Source organism: Arachis stenosperma, chromosome 5, assembly GCF_014773155.1.
Source record: "Arachis stenosperma cultivar V10309 chromosome 5, arast.V10309.gnm1.PFL2, whole genome shotgun sequence".
NCBI lineage: Eukaryota > Viridiplantae > Streptophyta > Magnoliopsida > Fabales > Fabaceae > Arachis > Arachis stenosperma.
In genome coordinates this window covers 119,746,133-119,767,615 of record NC_080381.1, presented here as the reverse complement: position 1 = coordinate 119,767,615, position 21,483 = coordinate 119,746,133, and the positions used below count along the sequence as shown (strand labels likewise).

The following is a 21,483-nucleotide window of genomic DNA, read 5'->3' as shown; positions in this document are numbered from 1 at the left end:
AAGACACCAAACTTAGCAGTTTGTATACTACTGACACTAATGAGAATGCATATGAGATACACAAAACACTCAAGTCAAGAGAATTTAAAGATTAGAGTAAGAAATCATCAATAACATCTTGAAGATCCTTAAGACACATGAAGGAATGCATGCAGTTGACACCAAACTTAACATGAGACTCTAGACTCAAACAAGAAACATAAAATATTTTTGGTTTTTATGATTTTGTAAATTTTTTTTGTGCTTTTTCGAAAATTATATGGAAAAGAAAATAAAGGTATCAAAATTCTTAATGAGAATTCCAGGAATCATGCAATGTTAGTCTAAAGCTTTAGTCTAAAGGAATTAGACATAGCTAGCTAAGCTTCAGCAGAACATTGCATTCAAGAGCTAAATTGATGATGATCAATCAGCTTTGGTGATGATAAGAACATCACCTTGAAACACTAGAATTCATTCTTAAGAACTCTGAAAAAAATACCTAATCTAAGCAACAAGATGAACCGTCAGTAGTCCATACACAAAACAATCCCCGGCAACGGCGCCAAAAACTTGGTGTTGTTGCCGGATTTTGGCACTAATGTTACCGGACAAAAAGCTTGCTCAAAACTTGAACAATCCCCGGCAACGGCGCCAAAAACTTGGTGCGCAAAATTGTGATCACTACAACTTCGCACAACTAACCAGCAAGTGCACTGGGTCGTCCAAGTAATACCTTACGTGAGTAAGGGTCGATCCCACGGAGATTGTTGGTATGAAGCAAGCTATGGTCACCTTGTAAATCTTAGTCAGGCAGACTCAAATGGATATGGTGATGAACGAAAATAACACAAAGGTAAAGATAGAGATACTTATGTAATTCATTGGTAGGAACTTCAGATAAGCGCATGAAGATGCCTTCCCTTCCGTCTCTCTGCTTTCCTACTGTCTTCATCCAATCCTTCTTACTCCTTTCCATGGCAAGCTTGTGTAGGGTTTCACCGTTGTCAATGGCTACCTCCCATCCTCTCAGTGAAAGCGATTTGCATATGCCCTGTCACGGCATAGCGGAATTCAGCTGTCGGTTCTCGGTCAGGCCGGAATAATATCCATTGATACTTTTGCGTCTGTCACTAACGCCCCGCCTGCTAGGAGTTTGAAGCACGTCACAGTCATTCAATCATTGAATCTTACTCAGAATACCACAGACAAGGTTTAGACCTTCCGGATTCTCTTGAATGCTGCCATCAGTTCTTGCCTATACCACGAAGATTCCGGTTAAAGAATCCAAGAGATAAACATTAGAGCCTCGTTTGCTTGTAGAACAAGAGTGGTTGTCAGTCACTTTGTTCATAAGTGAGAATGATGATGAGCGTCACATAATCATCACATTCATCATGTTCTTGGGTGCAAATGAATATCTTGGACAAAGAACAAGCGGAATTGAATAGAAGAACAATAGTAATTGCATTAATACTCGAGGTACAGCAGAGCTCCACACCTTAATCTATGGTGTGTAGAAACTCCACCGTTGAAAATACATAAGAACAAGAGTGATCATTGGTTTCGGCTTCAGAGAGGAACCAGAAGAACCAAGATGAAAATACAATAGTAAAAGGTCCTATATATAGAGAACTAGTAGCCTAGGGTGTACAGAGATGAGTAAATGACATAAAAATCCACTTCCGGGCCCACTTGGTGTGTGCTTGGGCTGAGCATTGAAGCATTTTCGTGTAGAGACTCTTCTTGGAGTTAAACGCCAGCTTTTATGCCAGTTTGGGCGTTTAACTCCCATTTTGGTGCCAGTTCCAGCGTTTAACGCTGGGATTTCTTGAGGTGACTTTGAACGCCGGTTTGGGCCATCAAATCTTGGGCAAAGTATGGACTATCATATATTGCTGGAAAGCCCAGGATGTCTACTTTCCAGCGCCGTTGAGAGCGCGCCAATTGGGCTTTTGTAGCTCCAGAAAATCCTCTTTGAGTGCAGGGAGGTCAGAATCCAACAACATCTGCAGTCCTTTTCAGTCTCTGAATCAGATTTTTGCTCAGATCCCTCAATTTCAGCCAGAAAATACCTGAAATCACAGAAAAACACACAAACTCATAGTAAAGTCCAGAAAAGTGAATTTTAACTAAAAACTAATAAAAAGTATACTAAAAACTAACTAAAACTACTAAAAACATACTAAAAACAATGCCAAAAAGTGTATAAATTATCCGCTCATCAACCACGTAGCAGAAATTAGCTCTGGGTGTGATGAATGATGTTTTCTCTTGGTCTGGATCGTGCATTGGGATTTGATTATATCCCGAGTAAGCGTCCATAAATGATAAGTATTGGTACCCCGAGCTAGAGTCCACTAGGGAATCAATACTTGGCAGGGGATAAGGGTCCTTGGGACATGCCTTATTTAAGTCGGTGTAGTCGACACACATTCTCCATTTGCCATTCTGTTTTTTGACTAGCACTACATTGGCTAGCCATGTTGGGTACTTGACTTCTCTGATGAAGCCAGCTTCCAGAAGCGCCTGTACTTGTTCTTCTATTATTAGGGCTCGTTCTGGGCCGAGCTTGCGTCTTCTTTGTTGTACAGGTCGGGATCCTGGATAAACCGAGAGCTTGTGGGACATGAGCTCGGGGTCAATCCCAGGCATGTCAGAGGCCTTCCAGGCGAAGAGGTCGGAATTATCTCTTAGGAGTTTAGCCAACCCTTGTTTTAGAGTTTCCCCTAGGTTGGCTCCTATATGAGTATTTTTCCCTTCCTCTTTACCGACCTGTATCTCCTCGGTTTTTCCTCCCGGTTGTGGTCGCAGCTCTTCTCTGGCCCTTGTGCCCCCGAGCTCTATTGTGTTAACTTCTCTGCCCTTTCCTCTTAGGTTTAGGCTTTCATTGTAGCACTTCCTTGCCAACTTTTGATCTCCCCTTACCGTTGCTATTCCCGCTGAGGTCGGGAATTTCATGCAAAGGTGGGGAGTAGATACCACTGCTCCGAGTCGATTGAGGGTAGCTCTGCCGATTAAAGCATTATATGCTGACCCCACATCAATGACTATGAAGTCTATACTCAGAGTCTTTGATTTTTCCCCTTTTCCAAAAGTAGTGTGAAGGGGCAAAAATCCTAGTGGTTTTATTGGCGTGTCCCCTAATCCATATAGGGTGTCGGGATAGGCTCTTAATTCTTTCTCATCTAACCCTAGCTTGTCGAAAGCGGGCTTAAAAAGGATGTCCGCCGAGCTTCCTTGGTCCACCAGGGTTCTGTGGAGATGGGCATTTGCTAGGATCATGGTTATCACTACTGGATTATCATGTCCAGGGATTATTCCTCGCCCATCTTCTTTTGTGAATGAAATGGTGGGGAGGTCGGATGACTCTTCCCCGACCTGATAGACTCTTTTGAGGTGTCTTTTGCGAGAGGATTTGGTAAGTCCCCCTCCCGCGAACCCTCCTGAGATCATATGGATATGTCTCTCTGGTGTTTGCGGTGGTGGGTCTCTTCTATCCATGTCGTCTCGCTTTCTCTTTCCATGACCGTCCGACCTTTCTATGAGATATCTATCAAGCCGACCTTCTCTAGCCAGCTTTTCTATCACATTTTTAAGGTCGTAGCAGTCATTTGTGGAGTGACCATATATTTTATGGTACTCACAATAATCGCTGCGGCTTCCCCCTTTTTTATTTTTAATGGGTCTAGGGGGTGGCAATCTCTCAGTATTACAAATCTCTCTGTATACGTCCACTATAGAAATTTTCAGAGGAGTATAAGAGTGATATTTTCTTGGCCTTTCGAGACCGAGCTCTTCCTTTTTCTTGGTTTCCCTTTCTCTCTCTTTTGTTGAGGGAGGGGGCCCAGGTCGCCAACTCAGGTCTCTTAGTTTGGCGTTTTCCTCCATATTGATGTACTTCTCAGCTCTTTCCTGTACATCACTTAGAGAAACGGGATGTCTTTTAGATATGGACTGCGAGAAGGGACCTTCTCTGAGTCCATTGACTAATCCCATTATGACTGCCTCTGTGGGCAAGTTTTGAATCTCCAAACATGCTTTGTTGAACCTTTCCATATAGGCTCGCAAAGATTCTCCGATCTCCTGTTTTATTCCCAGGAGGCTCGGTGCATGTTTCACCTTGTCTTTCTGGATTGAGAACCTCATCAAAAACTTCCTTGAGAGGTCTTCAAAACTAGTAACCGACCTCGGGGGGAGGCTATCGAACCACTTCATCGCTGCTTTCGATAGAGTGGTCGGGAAGGCTTTGCATCGTGTAGCGTCGGAAGCGTCAGCTAGGTACATCCGACTTTTGAAGTTGCTCAGGTGATGCTTCGGATCCGTGGTCCCGTCATAGAGGTCCATGTCAGGGCTTTTGAAGTTTCTCGGAACTTTAGCCCTCATGATGTCCTCGCTGAAGGGATCCTCCCCACCTAGGGGTGGTTCTTCTTGTTCGTCGCGGGAGTTGCGACTTTTGAGGGAGGATTCCAACTGTAAGAGCTTTCTTTCTAACTCTTTTCGTCGTTCCATATCCTCTTTTAGGCTCTTTTCAGTTTCCTTTTGTCGTTCTCGCTCCTGCTCTAATTGTTCCAGGCGGCTGTGGACTAATCCCATGAGTTCAGTCACATGGGGTGGTCCTTCTTTTTCTGATTCGCGCCCTTCTGAGGAGTTTACCTTCGGATTCTTTATTCCGGAAGTGCCTTCCCTGTGTTGATTATCGATTTCTTGGTGGAGGGTGAGGTCCACATCGTTGTTGCCTGTGTCCAGATTCTCTTATTCAGAGTCTGTCTCCACATGACCTTCTTCGTGGGATCTATCTGCCATCGTTGGATGATCTCTCAGGTCCCCGACAACGGCGCCAATGTTACGATGGGTAACCGGAGATTAATAAGATGGATGGCTTTGGTTGGCCCAATCGTCCGCGGATGGTGGCTTCCGAGCTAGTTTGCACGTTGGAGCCTCCTTCCGACTTGTGCTCGTGAGTGAATGGGGGGTGGTACCTGCAAAGACACTCCGATGCCTAAGTTAGCAAGGGTGTGAGCAGGTCTAGAGAGTATTGGGCTTAGAGATACCTGAGGGGTGTCAGTGTATTTGTAGTGGTGAGCCAATAACCACCGTTGGAGTAGTGCCATATTTTTAGGGTGTTAACCGTCCCATTATCTTAGGGAGGTTAAGATATGGCTTGATTAAAGTAGTTAGAGAGATTTTAGGAGCAGTTACTCATTTGAATGAGTGTTTATCTGCCAACTATTCTCCGTCCCGACTTCTTGGGAGTAAGTCGGGTTTGACACCGACTTCTAAGTGTGAAGGTTGGTGTTTAGTAAGGCTCAATCCTCTGGACTAGGCCTTTTATTTGGACCTGGGCCTTTATTATTGGGCCAGTGTAGGAATATATATATATATATATATATATATATATATATATATATATATATAAAACTAATATTTCAAAAATTTGAGTTATTAAGTGCAGGTACATAAATAATTTTATATCTTTTTCACATAATTTTTTTTTTCCAAATTGTCTGAATTTTGCATAATTTTTTTATTTGGCTTGTACTGTTTTTATTAGTAAACAAAAATTGAACCGTAAATTTTTTTTTAATAAAAACTTTTAAATTTATATAACGTATTGGATAGTACATAAAGTTATTACCTGTGAAGCCTTCAAAAACTCGTGTGCTTTCTTAAGTGTAGGCCCATACTTTTCAATCATATTGCAAGCTATTATTGCTTGTATACCAAAAGATACATCCCACAATTGACTACCGATATCCTGCGTTAAAGATCTTCAATTGCTATAATCAATAACTATAAAAAGTAATAACATATATTCTTTAAATATATTGGCATAAGTGGTAAAAATTTAGATAGTGTTCTATAATGTTATGATATATTTTTTTAAAAAAATTAAGCGAATAGAAAAAAATAATATGAATTGTTATATTTTTATACATTTTTTTAAATAAAAATCTCTTTTAAATTTATTTAAATTTTACATAAATATTTTTTTATTTATTTTATATTATTTTTTTTAGTTCATCAAAGATTAAATTGTAGACCTTTAAAATTTAAAATTATGATATCATTTTATAATACTATTTTTTTAAAAAATTTAAACTAATAAGACAAAAAAGATTATATAAATGGTTATATATCGTATAAGGATGTAGTTGAGGCTTACATTAATAGCCAAAATTAAAACATAATTAATTCATGTGATATTTTAATTTTAGGCTATTTATGTATGATTGTACTACTCGACTTTGGTCTTCTGCTCTCATTATATGAAATCACTTCTTTTGATAGATACAGCTTACGTATATGGTATATAACGAGAATGAGAAACGAAAACAAAAAAGTTATGTAATTTTATATTCTAATAGGAAAAGTATACGGAACCAACTCCTAATCAGCCAAGAATGGAACAACATAATTAAAATATAATTAATTTAATTTAATTTTATTAATGTATAATTTCATTTGTTTTTAAATTACTGTTGACAACCTACAAAATATGAGGAAAGAAACGATTCTCGTAGGAGAGAATCACGGAAACATAGCATTCAGTTTCAACACCCTCGGTTACCCTTTCCAATAAGCGTCGTCATTTTTTTCTCTCCCCCAAGAAGCACAGCCGCCTACTTCCTCCACCGTCTTTACCCGATCACTCAAGCTGTGTCGCCGGCGTTGTTTCATTGACCGTTGGGGCCGCTTTTCATTCACCAAGTAGCCGCCGTTGATGCATCACGTCCCCGGAAGCCTTGCATGCATGTCACCTTGATCATCATCACTTGCTTTAGACCGTCCACATCAAATCATATAAACCGTGCCTCCATCCTTGCTTTTCCTCGGTCCGTGCCTCTGTTACTCTAGAAAGAAGTTGCGGCTGTGGCGGCGCAAATATTCTGTAAAAAAATTCTCCATGGAACGCTCAAATCCGGAAGGGAAACCGAATAGCACAGTGATCAATGCTAGTGAAGGCAATGATGAATTGAATGACGATGGCGTTGTTAATCAAGAGGGTTCCTTGGTACGTTCTATGTTGTATATGTTAGTATTGAATTGATGAATAGTTATATGAGAACCTGAAGTGTGAATGTTTCTTTTCCATGTTTTTAGATGTTTCTTAAATTTATTTCTTTGAAAAAAAAATATTGGACACCGACGTTGCTAGTGGACATGTTAATAAGATATGATTGCAATTGAATACATTGGGTTGTGGAATAGATGATAATTAGCTAATGTCATTGATAATAAAACTTCCAATAGAGATAGACATAGTTAGTGGATATGGAAATTAAATGGAAGACATGTAACATCTATGCTGGCAAAGACAAAATTATTGGTATTGAATATTGACCCTAGATGTGCGTATAGTCCAAGATCTATTTCAATCACACTATGGTGTCCGTCTATGTCATAATGCATGCAATCAATTAAATGTTGTTATTGATTAATTGATTCCTAATAGAAATTTTTTATTAAAATGTGTGTTGTGAAGGCTTCTTATTCATGGTAATTAGATTATTAGCATTTGGAAAAATCTGGAGAAATAATTTGTTTATAGTAATAAAGTCTGATTGAGTGCTATATATGTTTCTATTTATTTGTTGATATGTTTTATTGGATTGCTTCATTATATAGTAATGGTCATAAGTGGATTAAACTTCTGTCCCGGTTGTCTTTAATTGAAGGTCGACGAAATCACCGACGTCATGGTGACGAGAAATGATGAGTTGGATTTAAGACACGAGGTTTGAAGTATTTCTTATTGTGTATTCGCACGTTATAGTTACCACTTTGATACTATCTTTAATTTGTATTTTGGTTATGTGAATTGGCTTTACAGTTGCCGGATCATAGTGGGCTCGGTGAAGAGGAAATCCCAGCCATAGGAATGAGATTTGATTCGCTGCATTTGGCACAGGAGTTTTATGCAAGTTATGCAAAGAAATTGGGGTTTGTAACTAAAGTCAGGAACACGAACTTTGACAAGATGCAGAAGGACGCAAAGATACCCATTAATCAGTCTCTCCACTGCACTCGAGAGGGTTATCGAGAATCTCGTGTTAAGGCAGCAACTAGGTCAAACAGAATAACAGCCACGAGATGCAAAGCAAGAATGTATGTCATGCTGGACAGGGAGAATGAATGTTGGGTTGTGTCCAGGGTAGAATTGAGGCATTCTCACCCCTGTTCGGCTGATAAAGCCGTCCACTATCATGAGTACCGGGAGCTGACCATGCATGCCAAGTGTGTCATTACGGATAACGACGAAGCTGGCATAAGACCCAACAAGACGTATCTAGCACTTGCAAACGAAGTTGGTGGGTCTTCAAACCTGAGTTTCTCAGAAAAGGATGTCAGAAATTACATTACAAGCAATCTCCGATGCTCCGATGACAATGCGGACTTCAATGGGATGATGAATTATTTCCTTCGAATGAAGGAAATCAATCCCAACTTCTTTTATGCCATAGATGTTGACGATGCTAATAAATTTAGGAGCGCACTCTGGGTAGATGCAAGGTGCAGGGCTTCGTATGAATATTACGGAGATGTGGTATCGTTCGACACCACGTATAGAAGAAACAGGTCTATATAAATATTGGTGAATTGCATGAGCAGTTATCTGTTAAATTTGTCGTGTTACCTTACATTTGCTTTTTATGTATTCTCAGGCATGGTCTACCGTTTGCTTCCTTTGTCGGTGTAAACCACCATGGGAAGTCAACCCTTCTTGGCTGTGCTTTACTTGGCAATGAAGAGATCCCTAGTTTTGAGTGGGTGTTCACGCAGTGGGTGAGATGCATTGGGACTGCGCCAAAGGGTATCATTACCGACCAGTGCAAGGCGATGGCTGGTGCTATAAGGAAGGTCCTACCTGATACTGTCCACAGATGGTGCATTTGGCACATAATGAAGAAAACACAATTCAAGCTTGGTGGCTACGCTAGGTATGGAGAGCTGAGTGCAATGATGAATCACATTGTGTATAACTCTCCTTCGAGTGAATCGTTTGAAGTTGATTGGGCTGCTTTCATCAAAGAATTTGCGTTAGGTCAGAACAGATGGTTAGCAGGTTTGTGATCGTTAAACTAAATCCCGTCTGTTGGTTTCATGGTGCATATTTATTCATCTAATTTTATTACTGCCGGGTGTTTTCATTCTTCTGTTTGTTCTTAATTTTATGGCAGCGGATGTTCTTTTCAATACACATACTGATGTTTCTTTTCATAGTGTGTCTGGATGTTTCTTTTATATGTTCTATCGATGCTTTGTACGCTGTCATCCTGTTGGTAATAAGCGACACTCTTATGCTATTTATTTTTTCCGGTGCAGATCTTTATGCGAATCGACGTAAGTGGGTGCCAATATTCTTCAAGAATGAATTTTGGGCCGGCATGAGGAGCACACAGCGGAGTGAAAGTATGCACGCATTCTACGGTGGATACCTTCATTGCAAGAGTGGATTGGTTCAGTTCGTCCATGAATACGATAACGTGCTTGGAAACAAGGAGCAAAAGGAGCTTGAAGATGATGCTGCAGACTCGAAAGGAGTCATCCCATGTATAGGGAGCACAGGTATTGAGCGACAGTTTCAGCAGGAATACACCAGTAATATGTTCCGGAACCTTCAGCTGGAGGTAAGAAAAAAAACCGATTGTGTGGTTCGATCAACTGAACAAAAGGGAGATACAATTTCTATTAAAGTGGATGAGCAGAAGGTATTTTGGGGGAAGCCTGTCTACCATACCTTCATAATACAGTTTGACCCTTTGAGTCGAAAGAGTCGGTACGAGTGCAATAAATTTGAATCTGTTGGTATATTGTGTTGCCATATCCTTGCGATCTGGTCATACTATAGAGTTGACACAGTACCGAGCTGCTATGTACTTCCTCGATGGAGTAAGAATGTCATCCGCAAGCACACTTACATTAAGAGTAGCCATGACGTGGCTCGGAGTAATGAAAGCCACAATTTGTTTAGGAATCTGTGTTCAGAGTTCTATAACGTTGCTCAAGAATTTGTTGCTTGTGAAGAGGAAGCAGCCATCTTGCGAGCTGCCCTTTTGGATGCAAAGTCCAAGCTGACTGATCATCGTGCTAGCATGCGTTCCTGCACTCTTGATGGGACTCAGAATAGGATGCTCACACGGAACACATGCGATGTTATTTTACATGACATACAGGGACCCTCAAGGGTGAAAACCAAAGGACGGCCTAAGGGTAAGAGACTTGGAGCAGAGTTGGACAAGTCAATTAAGAAGTCAATGGAAAAAAGGAAGAGGAAATCACAACCGGTATGTGTCGGAAGTGACGTCTATGTTAAATTGTTTATATGGAATGGTGTTCTTGTTTCTCATAAGTTGTTCTCTTTGTGCTGTGGATCTTGTAGGATGTTGTTGACCTTCAGACAGATAATGATTGCCAAGGTTCTATAGACAACAGATTTGAGGACCCTACTATATGGAATTCAGCAGATGGTGGCGGATTTATGGACCTGTTGAACTCTTTTAGGCATTAATAGCCATGTTTCTTAGCATGAGTAATTTGTCATACTTTGCTAGATTTCTTGGTCCGTTAGAAACAAATGAACAAACTCCTCAATTTCTTGTTACATCACTTTCATTTATCCTGTTTTGAAGTATTCATTAAAATAATCAAAAGTACATTTGTTGTTATTGTTCCCCAATATTTGGTTAGTATGGTTTTGAAGTAATGAGGTATCACTGATTTGTTCGCAAAAAAATAAATGTATTAAATTCGGACCGAAAATTGCCATTCAAAAATAAAATCCATTCATATGTCAACGAAGTGCACGCTGTCGTTAATGCGTAACACATGAAACATAGGATTCATATTCAAAAACATCCATTTTACAAGAAAAAGAAACATCCGTATGCCTATCAGTAGCATCATCTAGTTAAAAACTTGGTTAAAATCTAGACGGATTACGCTCGAAGGCCATGCAAAGGTTATACTTCCAGCGTCGTCACAATTTTAGCAACAGAAAATAATGGAAAAAAAATAACGCCTACACTTTGTTAACACCACGCTAGTAAATCGAATGAACTGTCACTCAAGCATAGTCATGCACAAAAGGGTTATAACAAAACACGAGCCGCATATTTTTGAATGAAGTACTCAAAAGTTCAAATGACTAAGACTATACAGTTGATGAAGCATAATCAGAATCATCCAACTTACAGGGAAAAGTAACATCCATGTGCCTATCAATAGCAACATCCAATTAAAATCTTAGTTAAAACTAATTTCTTGAGAATCCTGAAATACCTAATATACGAAACCTGCTAAGGAGTATCTAATAAAACACGAGCAATTCACCTCTAAATTAAGTATATACAAGTTCAAATTCCTCAAATATGAAAGATCAAAAAATAATTTCAGAACCATCCAATTTACAAAGGAAAGAAACATCCTAGTGCCAAGCACGAGTAATATCCATGCAGAGGAGTCTTGAATGTCACCATTAACTTGACAAACTCTGCAACATGAAAACCTAAACCTGCAGTGAAACTGGCTTTATAAGGCTCACACGAATTGAATCTAAGTCGGCAAATGGGTATATGAACGCCTATAACTCTATCTGGAGGCCATGGATAGACTAAGGCATGTATATTGATTTTTTCTTACCTATGCATCTGTCTTCTTCCGTTGTCTCCCTCCCTTGCCTGGCTTTCTAGTGGGTAACCCCGCACGCTGCAGCATGCTCCTCGTGCTTGGTGCTGTGTAGGGTGATTTCACAGCCTTTGTCTTTTTCCTAGGCTGGTTGCGGCGCACAGGAGCGTTGTCCAATGCCTGCAGTGCCATCCCAATTTGTGAATTATGAGGACCCAAGACTATGTCTAGTATGATCTCATTCCTAAACTCCTGTACAACGTCCTGCATGACAATATTGTGTGGAAGGATAATTTTAAATCCGTGAAAGAAACTGACTAGAAAGAGCTTCAAATTAATTGTTATAATATATCTAACTTTACCTTGTCCCAATGCTGCAAGGGTTTATCTAGACCCCAAAACTGCATGAACTTGATGACAAATACACCACAATCCGAGCTATATGTACAAAGAGAGAATATTATTTCCGGTCATGTTATCAATATCAAGTGAAGTGTTTTTAAGAGTATAGATAGGTGGCTTTTTAACTGACCCATTATCTTGTCTTGGCACGCAAGGATAGAAACGAGGTAGACCGGCCTCCGTGTGCTCATATGCAGGAATCGTAACTTTTGCCATGTCTTCAATGAGTCTCCCCTGAAAAGCAGTAACACGTTAGCAATGATACATTTTGAGTTACCCAGGCAAAAGCTGAACTAATTGACTGAGTTATACTTACCGCATAAGCATGTATTTTTAATCTTTCACTATTAGGTTCTCCTGTATACATACTATCCAGTACCCACAGCCTTTTCTGATATATCTCAAAGGCATACAACCACCAGTGCCGATCAATACAAACTGGGGCAAACCACTGTGATGGAAACAGAGATAACAAAGCAGTTTCATGAGCAATGGAGTCACCAAAATCAAATATAACAAAATGTCTAAAACAATTAGCGTGTTGAGGAAAATATAACTCAACGAAAGCCAATCACATCTCAATTAAGTACATGCAGATTCAATTGCCTAAGACGTGAGAACAAAAAACAAATATCAGAACCATCCATTTGGCAATTAAAGGGAACATCCTGTTAACTATCACAAGCAACATCCAAGTAATAAACACGATACTGTAAGCACCTAACCCGACAAATCAACATTCAACTATAGCATTAACTTACCCATTTTCGCGTCGAAGCTGCTATCTTGTCAAAACACATAGAATCATCACCGAAGTGAGGACCCAGCCCTACATAGCTAACAGTAGGAACCTCCATGAATGAATCCAAGTTCTTCTTGTGCAACACAGTTTCCTATACAAAAAGCACAATTTAGGATCAGGTCTCAAATATTGATCAATAAGAAGACACCAATTCGTGCATACCAAAATTCCCGGAGGAATACAGTAATAGTCATTCTTAAACCGCAACGATTCTGAGTCATTAAATGTTGAACACATCCAATGAACGATCTGTATATAAAATTTACATTGCGTTAGGGTCATATGTTTGTACCACCAAATATATTAAGAAACATATTCATTCTATTAATGTGTTAGAGTGATTTACTTACGTTGCTGGTGACCCAGTGCCGGGGTAGCAATGAGCAGATGTCCTCTCGGAGCAATGATAGATGTTGCTTTCCTTCATATGCCGCCACAACCTGATTCTGCTCCGACGAACGATTGGCAGCCCATCGCCGCAATCGCTCCTCATCAGCCTCGTCCAGCTTTCGCCCTTTTAGCAGTGGATGAATCTTTATAGGGGTATGTTGGGTGAGCATCTGTTCCGTCTGAGTCATGCCCGGTGAAATCTTCTTGCTTGGTGGGCTAGGAGTCTTGCAAGACGGAGAGGCTGGCATCACAATCTGCAGTGGCCTCGTGTTCTGCAGTTGTTCAAGGTATTGCCATATTTGTTCACTCTCGGGGTCTCGGTTCGAAAGGAAATCGGGATTACTGCAAATAACTCAACCTATGTTAGAGAAAAAGTAGTAGTATGCGGATGCAATTCCTAATTCATTAAAAAGCAAAATAGAATATTAAATGAAATAGTTTTGCATAGAAGACTTGCCCGTCGAACTCCCACTCTTCATGTTTCACCAAACTAACGGAGAGTGTTCCTGCATCGGGCAAGCTAGAGACAGGTGTTGCTTTGGCTGCGTTGTCCTTATTGAGGTTCACTTCATGCGGATCAGCATTTGGTTTTTGTTGGTCATCCCTTTGGTTATAAAGTCGGCACATCCTCTTGGCCAGAGGCTCATTCTCCTCGTCATCATCTGTGCTAATTGGGAGTTCCTTTTTCTCAGATTGCTTTGGGCTGGACCTACGTGATCGGTCCTTCTTAGCCCCTCTATTTTTTTTCGCACCACTCCTGCTATGCTGTTTTATGCATAATGATTATGTTGGGTAAAGAAACATCCAATTATATTGAAAAGAACCTAATAAACTTATGCAATGCTATCAATATACTCACTCTCGGGTTAGTTTTAGATCCGTCCGTGCGGCGTGAAGTGCTTCTAGTAGGAGGTGGAGCTGTTGTGCGTCCACTTGTTCGTCTTTCCTGTGACACCTGCCTTTTCTCTCCACAAACCGAGCTCCCCTGTTTGAAGTGATTGCATGAACCGAATTAACCATAGCGAACTAAATTTGTTAATTAACATGATAAAGTATCGTGTTTACCCTCGGCGGCACCGAATCCTTTCGCCCATGCTTCTGTGGTGCCTTTTTTCCCGTTTTTCTCCTTGCAGCTTGCGGTGAACGACCCTTTATGTCCTCAACTACACCCTGTCTAGTCAAAAGACGTCCCTGATTTAAGAAATGAAGAGAATCAATGATCTTAATCGAATGCTAAGGCACCACCAAAAGAGAACCCAGAAAACAGAATGATAAAACGGCAAGAAACATACTTAGAGTCAACGAAAAAAGGAAAATATAGAAAAACATATTCACTCATCTGATGGGCATTTTCGACCTTCATAGTGGCATAACTTAACCTTTTACAAGAGTGAAATGAGTACCTCAGATATAATATACTGTGCCTTCTTTTCTAGCATCTCCGAGCTCCACGCATCGAGCCATGGCTCAGGCACAAGACAGTTTTCGAGCAGACCGTATTGCAACCGCTGAAAATAGAGGATCTACACAGAGGACGGGCACAAGTCATTTTATACATGAAGAAAAATCAGGATGAATATACTATTAACTTGAACAGTTAGCATGAGGTACGATAGAAGATTCTATTTTGCTAGCAGTCAACTGGAATATAGCAAGCGACACAGAAATATTGCTAGGACACATTTAGATGAAATCATACACCGAAGCATCCAAAATTAGTAGACAAATATTCAAGTAAATCATCAACATATCAGTAAATAACATACAAATAACAGTACCAGAGACTGAACTCTCCAAACTAATGTAAAGCAAATTACTGGTATACAATTTATTTTGTTTAGAAAATGACATACTAAATTTGGCAATGGTAATTGCGTCATACCAGCATGACGAACATGCAGCCTTCACAAGTTTTGTTCCCTTTCAGCTTATACTTTTCCACTGCCTTGTCAAACCACTTCATAGTTTCCAACGGCCAGTTGAATCTCCGCGGATCAGAAACATCTAACACTGCGTAGATGTGCCATGGAGAGATAACCTGTTGAGTGGTGGGGCACAGGAACATTTTCATCACCACCAGTAGAAAGTACCTCCTGAACTCCATCCTATCTGATTCCGTGGCCATTGGACAACTGTAAACTAAATCCCGAAGCTCGGTTGTTGTCCGTCTATGGAATCTTTTTTGAATGGCCACGTGGGACGGATTACTCTCATCGAGAGTTGGAAATGGATCCCCTACAACATGTTCATGTGTTATAGCATTGTAATATTACATGCCCAAATATATTTATGCCAGCACGCCTATGCAAAAGTAAATAAGATATAGGAACTTACCTTGAGACGGAAGGCCGAAGACCTTCCCGATTAGCTCGGCATTGAGGCGGATGTTGCCTATGTCGAGTACAAAAGTTCTCTGCTTTACTTGATACGACTCAGCCAGGTGAACCATGATGGCTTGCTTTACAGACCAATTTGGAACACGCCGCAAGAATCCGAATCCAATCTCATCAATCTCCGCAAGCTTCTCAACGGAGTTATTATTAGATAGTGTTTTCATCATGTTATGAATGTAGCTAGATGAGCATCGGAACTCTAACAATTTCTGATAATTGTTACACCAACGGTAAGTCACACATACGATAATATGAATGGTAAACTGTGAAGGGTAAAAATCATGTTACCTTTTTCCCCATGTTGGTTGGTTTTGTTGCAAATCAATACCGTTACAGTCTCACAGAAAACAGCACCCAAACATTTAACGAAAACTGTTATTTCAAAGAGAATATGCAACATCAGAATAGTTCTCAATTAATACAATATCAAACTAATATTCAAAGTAGTAATTCTAATTACAGAAACATCCATTCGCTAGTTATAGCAATTTAGCAACATCCAACAAAGTGGTCCCTGAAGCTAATCATAGATTACAAAACTAGCATAAACCATTCAGACCCAATCTCAGTTAGAAAAAAAATCATAATTAGTGTTCTTTTAATTAGCTAGAGTCACTGATATGTCAATATACATATTCCTAACTTATTGAAGAAATTAGTGCACGTGCATATATGGAATTTGAATCCGTGCAAAGAACAATAAGCAATTAAGGAATTCAGATAAATAGTGCTTGGAGTTCAGTTTTAAAAAATGAATACCATAAGGAATTTGCATGTTGTGGCAATCTCATGTAGTAATGATAGGTGCATATAGATTTAATTTCTACGGTAATAATATTTGCAAACAAAAATTAAGCTGTCCTGAACAAATAAAATAATATCAGTCATAACAGAATTCAGCAAATTGTGTTCCACCAATATGATTCACTCACTGTATGTATAGTATATAAAGCTCATCATATATAATACAAGTAGAAATTATTTAATCTTTATATAGGCTTAACTTTGGCAATTGATGAATTACCTAAATAATATTAGTGAAAAAAACAAATTTTGTTGTTGGTGGTTTTTGAATTCATATCAGACGCAATTCCAATTATAAAATATATCACAATTACCATTGAAGTACCTATCTTATTCCTAATGAATTTAAAAAAAAAAACACTCCTTAACCAAAGATTACAAATAAGCCCATAGCATAAAGCTCCAAGGAAGAAACACCCTTCAACAATAAAACATGTATAAATAAAGACACTGTCTTTAAACATATGTTCCACTTGGTAAAGAACTACATACACCCAAAAAAGGGGTCAAAAAGTAACAATTACAATAACAACAATAGCACCATTCACGTGTTCAGAAGTAAGCAAATCATTTTTTGTTGCTGGTGGTTTTTAAATTCATCTCAAACCCAATTCCAATTAGAAATTATATCAAAATTACCATTGAAGTACCTATCTTAGTCCCAATGAATTTAAAAAAAAAAAAACCACTCCTTAACCAAAGATTACAAATAAGCCCATAGCATAAAGCTCCAACAAAGAAACACCATTCAACAATATAACATGTATAAATAAAGAAACGGTCTTTAAATATATGTTCCACTTGGTAAAGAACTACATACCTCCAAAAAGGGTCAAAAATTAACAATTAATGAGCCAACAACAGCACAATTCACGTGTTCCTCATAAGCTTCTTTGAATTATCATCAAGGTTCAATTTTTTTTTTCTAGGAAACTTACAAACTCCAACAGATTTCATGTAAAATCTCGTATAAATATTGATCATAAAACCAAACTTTTTTGGATTGGGTTTTATCTATTAAGAATATAGCTAAATTCAATTAGGGATCAAGAAAAACATATTTACCTGTGATCAAACTTTCAAATAACAATAAAAGATGCAACTAATGCTCTTGGAAACAACCAGTGATGCACCGAGGTTGTATTACATGATCAAAACCAAGAAAGAAGAAACACCCACTCAATTAAAATTCACCATTACCACTACACAGAAAACTACTTCAAATTCTGTTTTCAAAACATGCATAGAAAATCAAAGAAAACATCTACCTTACCTGACTATTGGTGAGACGATCAGAAGATGCTGGGCTGGAGAACTGGAGGAACACCGGCGGATGGCGCAGCTGCAACAGTAGGCTTCCTGTGCGCCGGGTATACCTGCATGCAGCCGCAGAGTTCCCGCAGGGGTGGAGGCACGAGGCGGGCTGAGGCTTCAGCGCGGGGTTGCGGCGGCCGTAGAGGACAGGGAAGAGGTTCTGCGATTTTCCCGGTGGTGTGGCGCCTTTGAAGGTGTTTTTGAAAGTTTTGGTAAAACGGTGAAAGTAGAGTTTCTAATGAGGGTTATTCTGTTTAACCGTGGGTTAATTTTTCGGATGTTGAAGCCAATTGGGCTTCCGGTTTCAAGCCCAAATACATTTTGGCTGATTCTTGGCTGATGGATAGTTGGTTCCCTAGCATTATTGATTCTAATAATATTAACCATTCATCTCAAATCCAATAATAGCCCCAATTTAAATATTTTCCTCGTTATATATATATTAAAATGAAAATAATACTAACCGCAACTTTTAAGCCGTCTTCAGCAACCCAGAAATAATCGGGTATTCTAGCTAAGTGAAGTTTAAATGCCTTCGACTTGGGGTCATCAATCCATTGTGCAATCAAAGACATCACCTTCCATTACATTTAAGTAATGATTAATTGTGTTTATTATATATGGATATTGAAACTATAAATATAAATACAACAATGTAGTGATAATTAATATATATTTCAAAAAATACATACAGGTTATCAACTTTTAATTAATTAATATTAGTTATATTTTTTATCATGAAATTATTTTTTTAGTATTTATTTTTGGACAATTTAAATTTTAAAATTAAGATTTAAAATTTAAAATAAAAAAAATAATTTCAAAATGTTAGTTCATATTAACAGAAAAAGTTAATTCTGTAGTTGAATTCTATTTTTATATATCATATATATATATATATAAAATATTTAAAAGTCGACATCACATAACGAACATTCAAACATAAGAAAAAAAATATTCGAAATTCTTAAAATTAAGAACATTTGAAACTCATTTTAAAAAAATATATGAAATTTAAATTCAACAAAATTTTATCTCTAATAAATTTTATATTAGACTTATTTAATAACCTACTATAATATTAGTTAAAATTAACTGCTATAATATTAATTTCCTAGCATTACTCATCATATATACCTTCTCTACAACTCCAATGCAAAGATAGTTACTAATTTCATCCTCATATCGTATATGATTCATTGTAATTTGAAGTGCTTTCTGTCTAAGTATTGAAAAGGGCCACCGATTTAGCAAGAGCTCTCCAATGTGAGAGAGAATAACACATCTTGTACTAAAGGATGTGGATAGTAGACATCCTCCTGAAATTATAACATACCATTTCAATTTCATATATACATCTAAAGTAGGGGAAAATAATGTAATTCTCCTGAATTTTTATTAGCTCATCTGCAATTTAGATTTTGAACGTTTAAAATATACAAATTACTACTTATCTTAAAGTTATTATTATTAAATAGTAAAATAAAAATGGGGAAGAAAAAATTTTGTAAACTTTTGTTCCTAAATTACTTTTTATGAGTGATTTTTAAATAAAACCTACAATATGTGAAGGGATTATTTTTGGAGCATGACCAAGATATACTTTGTAAAAAAGGTGAGTAATTTTCTGTTAACTTTTCCTAGTGAAAACATTATTTTGACAAAATGTTAGTATAGAGATTTTTTTTTCACCATTTGATAACTTTAATATACTAATTTGTATGTTTTAAAATGTCTGAAGTCTAAATTACAAAGATAAAACTCAAGGAATAACTATTTGCAATTTTCCAAGATATTTACACAAATTCCATCCAGCTCAACATGACACTAAATTTCTCCGAAGGATTTTTTTTTTCACTGTAGATAACAATGGGCATAACATAAACCTAGAGAAAACAAATAAGCTTTTAAGTAAATATATAAGAAAAGTAAATAACAACAAAATTTGTGTTGACCTTAGCAATAGTATTCCGAGCTTTATGCCAGTTGATTTCATCGTAAGGTTTAGTGTACATTTCTTCTCTAAGAGATTTGATTAAGTCAGTAATAGAACCCACAAACCTCTTTCCATATATGTATGCTATCGTCATGTAAAGCAAGCGAGAGTAGCACATGATTTTCCCTAACACATAATAGAAAATGGAGTTACTTAGAGAAAAAAAAAAATACTAATAAAACAAGCAAATAAGTGGTTACACAAAGAATTGAAATTGAGGAACCCAAAAAAAAAAAAAAGAAAATAATGACCTGGATGAAAAGGACTGAATTTGTGTTGAAGCAATAACTCTGGTGGAAAATTGTAAAATCTTTTATGACTAAAAAAAGGTTCTGTAAATATTTAATAAACGTTACATTATTAAAATATGAAATGACAAATATATCGAATCAATAATATTTTTAAGGTAGCAGATATTGTGAATTGAAGGTAGTGGTAATCAATTTTGGTCTTTTTATTTCTTAGTTGGTATACAAATAACTAAAATAACAAATATTATGAATACAGGAGATGGTATAAAACATGATCGACAGTATATGTGATGGTACTGTATTAAAACGAGAGAATGAAGTTCCTTTTTCTCCCATTTCTTTATTTTATGTTATGAGAGAATGAAGATTTTTAGATGCAAAATATGAATATTGTGCTAATTACTGCAGTTTTGGTTAAGGCTGAGATTGATCCTACACCCATACACAAAGGAATAAAGTTAATAATTAATTCACAAATGGAAGATGGAGACTTTCCTCAACCGGTAATTACTCCATATATTAATTTTCTTAGCACTTGGTAAACAATTTGCATGTGTGCTTCTGTCATCAATATAATTTTAATAATTTCCGATCCAATTATTTAAAAAAAAATACAGGATGCCACAGGAATGTTTTATAGGAACTGTACCATCAACTATGCATCATATCGAAACATCTTTCCAGTATGGGCTTTGGGAGAGTATCAGCCGGAGAGTTTTGCATGCATGAACAACTACATCTATATATAATAATTAAGTATAGTTAACTACGTACATATTAACTAATGCAATTTTATTTTATTCATGGGTCATAAATTTTTAACTTAGACTATTTATATGGCTAACCCAACTGATTAAATGATTGACCCGTTTATTTTTTATATTATTTTCTTTAAAAAAATATTTTGCCACTCGTTTAGCCTCAAGTTAATCCATTTAACCTTCATTTTTTAATTAATTTATTTAATTTGTTTAACTCAAAATTTAAAAGATTTAATTTTAAAAGTAAAAATTTGTCTATTTTATTAGATAAATAGGTTGGCCCCGCATATTTAGTCTATTTTAAATTTTTTGATGATACTAGAACGGACCATGTTACGATTTGTACTGCCTACGAAGTCTTCCAAAGATGATGAACACAAGCCAAGAACAAAGGAATATAGAGAGAAGGAAACTAGAATTATGAATAGAAGAGTGAAAAATGTATTTCTGAACTTTACTCATTACACTATCACATATGCATATGGTTACGGATTCAGTTCCCGAATCCCACATTCGAATGGCCTCTTGCCTGGTTATTCGGGTTGGCCGCTTTTTGATGGTCTAAGCTGGTTCTACAATCTCTAACTAATATTTGTATTTAAATATTTCTTTTATCTTAGTCAGATAAGATAAATGAAATAACTACCGTTAGTTATATAAAGAGGAGCTAGAGGCCCTTATACCTTACTCATTTTACACACCTTATACCTCTTAGATTTATTCTAATTTGAACATTAGAATGTCTTTGAAGGTACTACTTCCG

At 37.5% G+C, this 21,483-nt stretch overlaps 1 pseudogene; it reads right to left on the bottom strand.

Annotated features, from left to right (window-relative positions):
- The window catches only part of LOC130981244 (lupeol synthase-like), a 46,458-nt pseudogene extending 25,406 nt beyond the window's left edge, over positions 1-21,052 (bottom strand).
- Positions 21,053-21,483: the final 431 nt, after the last annotated feature.